This window comes from Tachypleus tridentatus, chromosome 12 (genome assembly GCF_004210375.1).
Source record: "Tachypleus tridentatus isolate NWPU-2018 chromosome 12, ASM421037v1, whole genome shotgun sequence".
Taxonomy (NCBI): Eukaryota; Metazoa; Arthropoda; class Merostomata; order Xiphosura; family Limulidae; genus Tachypleus; species Tachypleus tridentatus.
Genome location: NC_134836.1, coordinates 109,553,742 through 109,565,893, shown reverse-complemented (window position 1 = coordinate 109,565,893; position 12,152 = coordinate 109,553,742). Strand labels below are relative to the sequence as shown.

Genomic DNA, 12,152 nt, shown 5'->3' with positions numbered 1-12,152 from the left:
ATGACAAAAGAGTAGTGTATACTCTTCTTATGGTTATCAAATATGATAGGTTTACATTTTCTTCAAAGAAGCTATGTAATCGATACAGCACTATTTGTATTATGAAATTCTTTGAAAATAACTACACTTAGTATTTACCTGCAATCTTAAGACTTTTGGATCAAATCAACACAGCTATATTCATGTTCGTGAACTTATACCTGTCTGTTAGCCTGAAACGTGACCTCTAGATGAAACTGACACAGCTATATTCATGTTCGTGAACTTATGCCTGTCTGTTAGCCTGAAACGTGACCTCTAGATGAAACTGACACAGCTATTTCTCAATGATTCCTAACTGATACATGACTCCTAACTCAACGTGTGGGCTTTAGATTCATTATATTATACTTTATTGACTCTGAAATGTGTGGTCTTTAGATTCAATAAATATCTTAACGCTTCTGAACTGATACATGACTGCTAACCAGAAATGGTGACCTTTACATTCGATAAGACTACATCTCAGCGTTTTTGGATTGATACATGACTGCTAACCTAAAACGTGACCTTTAAATGAAATCGACACAGCTGTATCCTCGTGTTTCTGAACTGGTATATGAAACGTATGACCTTTAGACGTAATCGACACAGCTTTGTACTGGTGTTTCTGAACTGATATGTAACAGCTAACCTGAAACATGACTTTTAGCTGGATTCGGTACAATTAAACTACACTGTTAAAAGTAGTACATATTTTAAAAAAACTGGAAATGGATGTAATTCGAGTCGGCAATTCCAACCAACGAACCACTGACTTTTTCTAATGGTTGTGGAGGACAGAATTTGGCTAGACTTTTTTTTTTAAGATGCAAATTTATTTGAATCACTTGGTTTCTAAAGCAGGTAATACATATTGGCCTTTTGTGATTAGAAACACAATCGATTCAATTAATTATAGTAATATTTGTGATAATGCACCGTCCATCTGAAATAAATTCTATCTTCAATAATGTAAGAACTCAATTTTGCGCCAATCGATTGCACACAAGATTGAATACATTATATTGAAACGGTTTTAAATGAGAAAATCACATGACATCTAGAACTGGTATAAAATAATGGTGGAACGGAATGCATCAGAACTACATTTTGACTGTTTTGAGTTATATATAGGTAGTATGACGCTATTGAAATTGATAGCTCTTGGGAAGGACACGCAACAGGCCTTTCGAACGCAAAATATTCATACAGTCGATTGATTTATTGGAATTAAGTACAAAGCTACACAATAGGTTGTGCTCTACCCACCACGGACATCGAAACTTAGTTTCTAGCGGCGTGAGTCCACAGACATACTGCTGTGCCATGCGAGGACTCGTGTAGTCAGGTCATAAAAATGTGTTCAGATTAGGCATTTGGAACACTTTAAACCAGTCTATGTTCACTAGGAGTTTTATAATGAACAATTGAAATGTATTAAAGGTTTATAAAGGCCATTTCATTTTTTTGGGTTCAAATACATCCATTGTAAAAGTTAGGTATTTATATAGCCGTGGTAGAACTAATAAAACTAACGTAAAGGTACCAGTTATATGTTTACGCTTTTTAAAAATTATTTCCATATATTCCTGAAAAAAAACAACCCTATCCCTGGTAAACTCTCAGATTGAGTATCACTCCAAAGCAACACGCAGATTATTTAAAAATGAATGAAATAAGAAACCAGCAAAATGTATACGAGAATACATATTGAAAATGTGGAAGGTACTGTTTCGAAACATAGCCGAATTAACGCTGTTGTTAAAAAAAAAAAAAACTGTGGGAACGAACAGGAAGGTTAACAGGACCTGGCATGTGTTTTCAGATAAAGAACTGTGCGATATCCTCTTCTATGTGTACTATCGCTGTTACAGCTCACATGGCACGGAATCAACCAACTTTATCCGAAGAAGTAACATAAACAAGATTTTAAACATAAATTAGTTAAGTATTACTTAAAACTGTTTTCTTTTTAAACGTCTTGGAAACTGTTTAAGACTTCTTTTCAACTGTCTCTTGCATCACAAATTGCTCAAAAGCCTAACGTTTGAAACTAAAAATTGATGCCAATTAATTTAAAAAAATTTAGAGGTCAACACGAGAATTCACTAGTCGTACACCCATTGAGTTTTAAATTACTCTCTCCAAATTGGTTCTTTCTGTTTTTTCTTTTGATTTTACTATCCATGTGTCAATTATTAATGTAATCTGAGGGTTGCGGGTTCGAATCCCCGTCACACCAAACATGCTTGCTCTTCCAGCTGTGGGGGCGTTATAATGTGACGGTGAATTCCACAATTCGTTGGTAAAAGAGTAGCCCAAGAGTTGGGAGAGGATGGTGATGACTAGCTGCCTTCCCTCTGGTTTTACACTGCTAAATTATGGACGGCTAGCGCAGATAGCCTTCGGGTAGCTTTGTGCGAAATTCAAAAACAAACGCACAAATCCAAAGTTCAAGCAGAGATGATTTAGTTACTTTAGAACACAATTTGACAAAATAAATTTATCTTTTCTGCTGTGTTATTACGATGCAATCAGTGAAAATCTTACTCATGCTACACTTTTGGTTATTATAGTTTTATCCAAACTTTAATTTATTGTCTCCTTCCGAATAAAGTACATAGAGGTTTATTCAATTACTTTAGAACACAATTGACAAGATAAATTACTCTGTTTTTACAATACGTTCTGTGATAACTTCACTTTAGAAACTGTCACCGTAGGCTCTTTATAGCGAAACTGACATCCACGCCTTCTAGGCCTATCTAACTTAACTTGAACCACATTTTTTACGCGTATTTATAGCTCGACCAAGGCCTAGAACTATTTACACACTACCAGATGTGATACAACAATGCTCAGTTAATTAAAGGAACTAGAAAAGTTCAGAAGATTCGATTAACATGATGTTCATGCACAACACTTGAATTACACAATAAATAATTCGTAAATAGTTACGTGAATAGGCTTGGCATAATTATCGCTTCTAAAATTAACGTTAATACTCAAGGTATATAAATTATTTAAGTCACGGTACTCATATTAAACTTAATCATGCATATCTAACATCTACACTTTCATTGTAATTTCAAAGTTTTTTTCCCAAATATGGATGTTATGGTGCATTTAAGCCTTGCCCTAGAATCTAATGAGTGTGCGTGTGATTTGTTGTAATAAAGTAAAGCCATGTCGGACTGTCTGTTGTATCAACCTCATTGTAGCGTTGCAAATCCAAAGACTTACCGTTGTTCTACTAGAGGGCGGAATTTAGTGGAGTGTTTTCTTTTTTCTGTGTTGCATTTTATTGTCGTTGTTTGTATCTAAAACAGTCCTAACTTACTGTAGTGTAGTGCTTCCAGTTATTAAACATTATGTTTTCAATGTAGGTTTGCATAATTAGTTTATTTGTGCTGTATCCGCCACAGGGATAGAGCCCCGAATTCTGGAAAACTATAATAAAATTATCTTTCTGATAGTTTTTTAAAGGAACTTAATTTGTGCTATAAATGTTGAAACATTCATAGATTTATGGTATTTACAGGGCCTGGCATGGCCTAGCGCGTAAGGTGTGCGGCTCGTAATCCGAGGGTCGCGGGTTCGCGCCCGAGTCGCGCTAAACATGCTCGCCCTCCCAGCTGTGGGGCTGTATAATGTTACGGTCAATCCCACTATTCGTTGGTAAAAGAGTAGCCCAAGAGTTGGCGGTGGGTGGTGATGACTAGCTGCCTTCTCTCTAGTCTTACACTGCTAAATTAGGGACGGCTAGCACAGATAGCCCTCATGTAGTTTTGCGCGAAATTAAAAAACAAACAAATCATTTCAGTTTAAAATATAGTTCTTGGCATTTGAAGTTCAACTTAAGAGACATTTAATTGAAAGGAACACAACAGAAAAGTAAAAAAGTCGTTTAACTGTATTTATTTACGAACTTTAGAAAGATCGATCCTGCGGTAGAGCTTTGGATTTTGGAGCTGGCGAGTCGAATTACTGCAAAGATAACGTCTACAAGGATAATCCGCGAACAGTTCAAGAACTGAAAGGAGATATTTAAACCTTTATACAGCAATTCCAATGAAAACCTTTTAAAATGTCACCCAGAACCTTGTGGTTAAAATCAATGCCTGTCTGAGAAGACAACGTCGTCACATCTGTAATGAGGACAACAATCATAAAATACATTTCAGTAACTGATTTATGTGCAGAAAAATTAAAAAATCATTAGCAAAACTTTAGTTTGCATTTACACCCCCTGTATCACCTGCGTTCTTTATGAATTCGTAACAGTTGTTATACAGTGGTTTAGATTCTGTAATTATATCACCGATTTTGTATGATTTTAGTTTGATTGTTAACTGTTTTTATGGTATTCAGTGTATCAAAATAGCTGTATCATGACTTTAAAAATAAACAAACATTTCAAGAGATAGTCTTGTATTGTTCATTTTGAAGCGTAAAGCTATATAATTGGCTATCTGTCCTGTATCAGTTACTGGTATCGAAACCCGGTAGGCTTTTAAATTAAATAGTTAACAAAACAACATTAACAGGTATTTATAGTATAACAGCAAACTCCTTTCTAACACAGTATTACAAAATATTGCAAGAAATTTGCCTCTATGTATATTAATAGATTTAGGGTTTTAAAATACATAAGTTTAAATACCAGCTCCTCAGGTATGTTGTTTCTGAGAGTACTAAGCCTACATCGGATATAAAGGTTAAAATTTTCGAATTTACTTTTATTTACCGAAACCTGAAAATAAATTATATTTAAATTACTAAATTGTGATATCTTGACTTCTTTTAAGCATAAACTAAGAAAAACATTTTATTGATTTTAGGTGTCTGTGTTTTTTGTTTTTTTTATAAACTCTGCAACATCCTGGAGGGTAAGACTCGAGTCAGTTGTTCGATGGCTATTACTACGTCATTACAGAATCTTAAGAAGAAAGAAACTGTCACATCAAAACAGGATCTTGTGGAACATTTAACTACTAGTTTTCATCAAAGGATTGGAAAATCTGATTTGAATATCTACACCATACAAAAACTTGGTGAAAAAAGTTGAAGGATATACTTACTCTTTCAGCCTTCAGTAACAACAGTCCATACAAATTCAAGAAGGACTTTGTTAAGACCAACAAGAAGAGAAATCCTGGTGAATTAGGAATTCCCTCTTTAAGATCACATGTACACATACGTAGGTGAATCCAGTCGTCCAATCCCTGATCGTTTCAAAGAACTCATGCCACTGTAAATCTTGACAACAAAAAAGCGCCACTGCTGAACAGTACATCAATGCACACAGAATAACTAATGAAACACCTTATGTGATTAAAATTTTAAAAATTTGTGACTATTTTCTTAACAGACATTTTAAGCAATCTCTATTGGTTCAGTCCAAACTCCTTTCCATTAACAGTTACCCACATAGTATTACTATAATATTGATTTAACTTTTAAATTTTATGATAAACGACCTAAGCCTGCTTAAAAATGCTTTTAGCATATTTCACTATGCACCGTTCTAATCATTTCGTATTATTTTTGTTACTATCATTTAAAATCTGTTTTGTAATCGGTGACGTTTATAGACCCTTAAAAAATGTGTAAGCCAAAACGTTGAGAAGAATAAATAAAAACTTATCTGAAGTTGTTTGTTGTGTTTAGTGAAAATGTTGAAAAACGCGAGAATTTACAAAATGTGTCATCATACATGAGGAAACGGACAATTGGCTTGTTTGTTTTTGTATTTCACGCAAAGCTACACGAGGGCTATCTGCGCTAGCCGTCCCTAATTTAGCAATGTAAGACGAGAGGGAAGGCAGGTAGTCATCACCATCCACCGCCAACTCTTGGGCTATTCTTTTACCAACAAATAGTGGAATTGATCGTAACTTTATAGCGCCCCCACGGTTGAAGGGGCGAACATGTTTGGTGTAACAGGGATTCAAACCCGCTATTTTCCGATTACGAGTCCAGCGCCCTAACCATCAGGCCATACCGGGCCTACAGAAAAGGATAGCTAATATTCTTCATCCACCAGAAATTTTTCTCTCTAACATTGACAATCAAGGTAAAATCTTTAACAGAAGTTTTATAAACTACAACTCGATGTTATAAATCTTCAGGATAAGTTAATCAGCTGTGACTACAACATCAAGGACATCAAAGAATTCTTCCTTGAAAAATATATATCAAAATGAACATTATCTGGGCTTTTTGGAAATCTTGTTGAATTTACACATAACGACAACTATTTTTAAGTGCTTGTAATATGTACATTATGCTTTCAAAATGTGCTCCTTGTATTGAAATATTTAGTTGAAGTTGACACCCAACTCACTCCACATAAATTATTTTAAGTTTCATCAGACAATGATTCAAACGTATGCTGTTAATTGTTAAAATTAACATCTGTTGACAGTGTAGTATCCAAACATGTTATATTTGCTCTTTTCAGATTATTTTTTTGCTTTAGCTACTGAGAGACATCTTTTGCTTATGATGGAAAAGATGCAACTGAAACAATTACAATATACTCTGCTGCTGAACCCGATCTTTAACTAACAAGCAACACACGAGTCGAGAATGTACAATTGCCTGAATATGTCTTTTTTGTTTCTAAATTCCAGCTTTCATTTTACGAACATCACTGGAAGAAAGGTTGGAGAAAATGTGGATTTGAAGAAACAAATAGTAAGCTTTATCACTTATGAAAATAGATGACATAATGAGATGAAAAACTATTAGAAAATCAAAATTAGAAATATATTTGATTAACAAAGTGTTTATTGCAACGGTATATAGCATCGTATTATTTGTAAAATACAAATATTAGATAAACGTTTTTTAATTATAGGTTAACAACAACAGGGGGCAATAACACAAAAGAAACTGTTCGGTACAATAACTCGCATCATTGCTAATCCATTGGTTAGACAAATAAACTGGAGCGATGAACGTGGGAAACGTGCATTCAAGCATCTGAAGGTGCAAAATGTTATTATCTGTATGTTTATTTTATTATTTCTGTTTAGTTAAGTTTAGTAACTAGTATTAGTGCATCAGTATATGAATGTGTTCCATGGACATTTCGTTCTTGTTTATCCTGCTTTGAATTTATTCTATTACAGCATAGTGAAACATGTATTACATATATAATAATTCGGAATTCTAATGAAAGACTTACCGTTAAACAAACGCCATTAGAAGGAACTCGTTTTTATCAAGATGATGAGATAGAATCATTCATCAAAAGGTGGCTTCAGTTGACAGGTGGAGGCAGAAAGGAGAGCTATGTTCATAAACAAGCAGAAGGCACAGACGAAAAATATATATACATGTACATTTTATTTTAAACAACTTGTGCCTTATTAACGTATGCGATGTTCACAATAACAAATGTAAAAAAACATCCTTAATGTATTTATCTGAATGTAATTTGTGTTATAAACTGAAATAATAAACATTTGTTTCGGTTAATGTTTTATTAAATTTTTGATTTTTAAGAGTTAATACAAACTAGTTATGCATTCACATATATATTATATTAAGATTTCTAATGTCCAGAATTGTTATAGGTGTAAAATAAACCTGAGTTGAAACAAAACTGCACGTTTCTATTAAAGAAATGCATTGCTAAATTTCTTTTAAGACGTTTGAAATTTTAAAAGGAAGGAAAAGTATTATAGCATTCAACGTGCCGGTCTATATAGAAAATTATTTTTACACGTATATCACTGAAAAGTATAGGTTGTAGTGAAAATCATTAATCATGTACGTAAATTAAAAACAAAATATATTTGAAACATTAAATAAGTCATATACAAGATATTTCAGTAGAATAAAATGAAAACCTGCTTATTTTCTATGACTGTTATATGGCACCGATATTAAACGAAAGTCGACATAGAATATTCTGCTGATTTAGGACCAAAGGAGTCGGCCCGATGTTAACCCACTGTGTAGTTAAATGCCGGACATTTTCTGGTATCCGATTCAGGCCTAATATATTTTTACCGTTGTCGGGCCAACACTCGGATGACATTGTTGTGCTGTTTGGGTAACTTATGTACAATCAATGTTACTAAGTGCGTACAGCTAATTATCAAACTTTCCGTCCCTTATTTTGTCTTTGTTGGTGTAGATGTTTTGTTTTTCTCGTCTCTGAAGTTTACCATAAAAGGCCTAACAATAATTTGAAACAGCTGATCTGAAGTTATAATTCACTATCTAAATATGTTTCAGTATATGTGATACCAGTCTTATTTAAAATGTTTTATTTAATTATATGCATTTATAATTAACTAGTTTGACGTAAAGACGTACTACACATCAATGTAGAAAAAAATCAAAGATACATTACATATTCGATACAACATTATAAAAGTGGATAATAGTGTGCGGAATCTATTTGAGTGGAAACATGATAAGACTGGAAGCAGGAAGGATAAATATTAAAAGTAACCATTTTAATCCTCGAAAGTTACATATATATCTAAATATTTTTTTTAATTTCGCGTAAAGCTACTGAGGGCTATATGCGCTAGCCGTCCCTAATTTAGCAGTGTAAGACTAGAAGGAAGGGAGCTAATCATCACCACCCACGCCCCCACGGATGGGAGGGCGAGCATGTTTGGTGCGACCGAGATTCGAGCCCGCGACCCTCGGATAACGAGTCAAACGCCTTAACACGCTTGGCCATGCCAGGCCCGTTATATATTTTACAACTACTTGTAGAATTATACTTATGTTCATATTTAACATAATTATTTCACAAATAATAACGGAATTTTATATTTTTTCATATTTACATCATAATTATCTATTTAACAATACTCATAGAATTTTAGAAATGTTCATATTTACAACATAATTATCTATTTGACAATACTCATAGAATGTCAGGATTTTATAACATTATTATATATTTGGCAACGACTTATATTCTTTCATGTTAAAGTTATAATTGTAGGAAAAATGATTGATTACCTGATGTTTTGGTGGGCTGATAAATTTAACTATTTCGACCATTTGATAATTAACTTGAGTTGATAATTCTCGAGATTGTTGTAAAAATAGAAATAAGAGTGAATGACAATTCTTCATGTAATGACCTTATCTGTTTCTGCAAAGACCATGATAAACTAGTAACATAAATAAATATGAAAACGTGCATGTGAGATTAAAACACAAAACGTACTGACTGTACTGCGTTGATAAAAGATACAATTAACAATCACTAAAAGAAAATTAGCTCAGTTTACAGAAGAAAAAAAAAAAATTTTTTTCCTATTCTGTAACTTTGCCTTGCAAATAGTCTAAGTTAAATCAAATTGAAAATATAAACAGTATTGATTTCCATAAATATTTAATAATATCAACATCTTTACCCGGGTAAACTTGTTATGATGTTGAATTACAATACAATTATTCAGTGAAATAGCAGATAACATTCTAGATCGATTCATACTTCAGACAATATAATCAAGAATTATATTAGAAGCAGATTTAAAACGTACTTACCTAGTTCTGAACTAGAACGTAAGTAAAATGTATACATTATATTACTTTATGATATTAACTTCTGATCAAAGCAATGCACGTACATAACTCAAAAATAAAAATATTCTCAGTAACGAGCATAACTAATTAAATATACTGTATTAGCCGCATTGTGGCCGAGCAGTTTGTCTGAGGACTTACAACACAAAAATTCATAGTTTGATTCATGTGATAGACACGGCAGAGATAGTCCACTGCAACATTGTACAAGAAATAAAGCTGTTCAGAAGATCAGAAGTGGCCACCTTCGAGATAAGATCTATGAAGTCTAATATCTCATGCTCACATAAAAACAACTCGCCCGGCATGGCCAGGTGGATGGGCTTCAAGTGTGAAAACAAGTTCATGACGAAGATACCACCCGATCTACAAGACCGCAGCTAACAGTTTCCATGTATACCACCGTTACAGTTCATCAGTTCTTTTTTTTATATTTTATTATTATTATTATTTTTCTTTTTTTTTCTATGTTTCTTCCCAGCTACTTCCGGACACGGTCTGGGTAGATTTTTCAGCGCCCAGGCCGTGAAAGTGGGTTTTCTCGGGGTACTCCAGTTTCTCCCCATAGCAAAATCTCTGGCATCGGATCTGTAGGTCCCAGCCACATTCTGAAAAGGGTCGTTTACTCATGGATTATCCAGCCATAGTAAATAGTAAATTTTAAATCAATTCGTCAGCCGCCAGTGTACTCCGTCCTCGGGCCAAGGTCTGGCTCACTTCACTTATGCTGCTCTCGTCCAGTTCTCCGGTCTTTCCTCTCACTCACAAATACCCCACTCCACCTTAAAAATATTAAAAAGAAGTAAAGGAAAAACCCCACAGATATTTTAACAATTTCTCACGTAAGGGGACGAAGAGGAACCACAACATTCCTGAACACCCCAGTTGGAGAGAGAATTCTTCTGATTTCTCTCTCTCTAAACTAAACCCCTGCCACGTTAGTTTACTTTTGCTTTTGCTGGCCAGGTGGTTAAGGCGCTCGACTCATAATCTGAGGGTCGCGGGTTTGAATCCCCGTCAAACCAAACATGCTCGCCCTTTCAGCCGTGAGGGTGTTATTTAGTGATGATTAATCCCACTATTCGTTGGTAAAAGGGTAGCCCAAGAGTTAAGTAGTGATGACTAGCTATTTTCCCTCTAGTCTTACCCTACTAACTAGAGACGGCTAATACAGGTGGCCCGCGTGTAGCTTTGTGCGAAATTCAAAAAACAAAAACAAACCAACCTACCATCTCGCTTTGGAGGCCTCAGAGTTGATGAATACCACTGATTACATGACTTGCAGATGGAATATCAAGATACCTTCTTTACGAAGTGGGGATGTGATAGTCTTTCTGAGATAGAGTGTCAAAGCATCATTCTATGGTTTCCTAAGACTCAATCAGGTCAGGCTTAAAAGGGGCCCGTTTGATTTATGGTGAGCATTCTTGGTTAGCTATCAGATAAATTAATCGCTGCCAGGATACTTGTTGTAACAGGCATATCAGCTCCTGCAGAGCCTTTTCCCTAACAGCTCAGGGGTCACCATTTGATTTATGGTGGTCCAGCAGGTTGTGATTCGGGAGTCTTCATATCTAATCTAATCATGGTTTTATTTAGAGTCTGCATGTCTAACAAACAACACAAATTCCTCCACAGGCCCTTATTCTCACAGAGTCATAGGAACTACAGAGTAATCGGAAACGTTGGATAAGTTTCCAAAGAGAAAATTCTCAGTATAACATCCTTCCATAGTAGCAGCAATAAGAATAAATATGGTTATACCTCAGGATAGTTGAGAACATTGAAAACATTTTTACTCAAACACTCATAGAATTCCTTAGAAATATTAGACATAAAGAATCTATTACAGGCAGAGAAAACATAGCGTTATATCCAAGGAATGATAATGCTATATTCGCAGGACGAATACGCTAAACATGTGACTGTTGGTCATTCCTTTCAAAGCTTTTCCTGACCTGCCAGTAGAAGATGTCACTATTCACTTCTGCATAGTATGTCCAACTTTACATAAATCTTTATAACGAGAAAGCAAAGGTTATAACCTAAGTGAAAGATCCAGTTCAAAAAATAACTAGAGCGAAAGAAACTTAGCTAATTACTAATGGTTTATAAAACATATTGTATGTCTTTATATTATAGTGTCACAGACTATTCAGTCCACAGTTCGGCACGCTAACTACAAAGCCACGGCTATCATGATATAAATGTGATGGAATGTGCACTACTAAACCTCAGAAACACCTATATTTGTTTCATGAAAAGTTAATAGAATGTAATATTATATACGAAAGATAAAAGAAATTAAAACAATTTCTCTTCTCTTTTAAGTAATTTATTTATAAAAGTTACATTAAAATTTAATATTTTTTTTTCGAAATCGACATTGTTAAAGTAAAACCATAGAATAACATCACATTAAAATTATATAAGCAATAATACTTAAAAAAAATCCAAATATCAGTCATTTAAAATATTTTCTTGTGCTTAGGAACATTATGTGCAGTTTAATACACTTCACAGTGTTTAATAATGTTTTTTTTAATCCGCACATTAACTTCAGC

The 12,152-nt window shown here is 34.2% G+C and overlaps 1 long non-coding RNA gene across 1 annotated transcript; it reads right to left on the bottom strand.

The window, feature by feature from the left end:
- Positions 1–3,908: 3,908 nt before the first annotated feature.
- LOC143235278 (uncharacterized) lies at positions 3,909–11,950 on the bottom strand. Its single transcript, XR_013018997.1, has 4 exons — positions 10,818–11,950; positions 7,214–7,318; positions 5,103–5,280; positions 3,909–4,169 (listed from the first exon to the last, which is right to left on the bottom strand). It is a non-coding gene; the product is annotated as an uncharacterized LOC143235278 (long non-coding RNA).
- Positions 11,951–12,152: the final 202 nt, after the last annotated feature.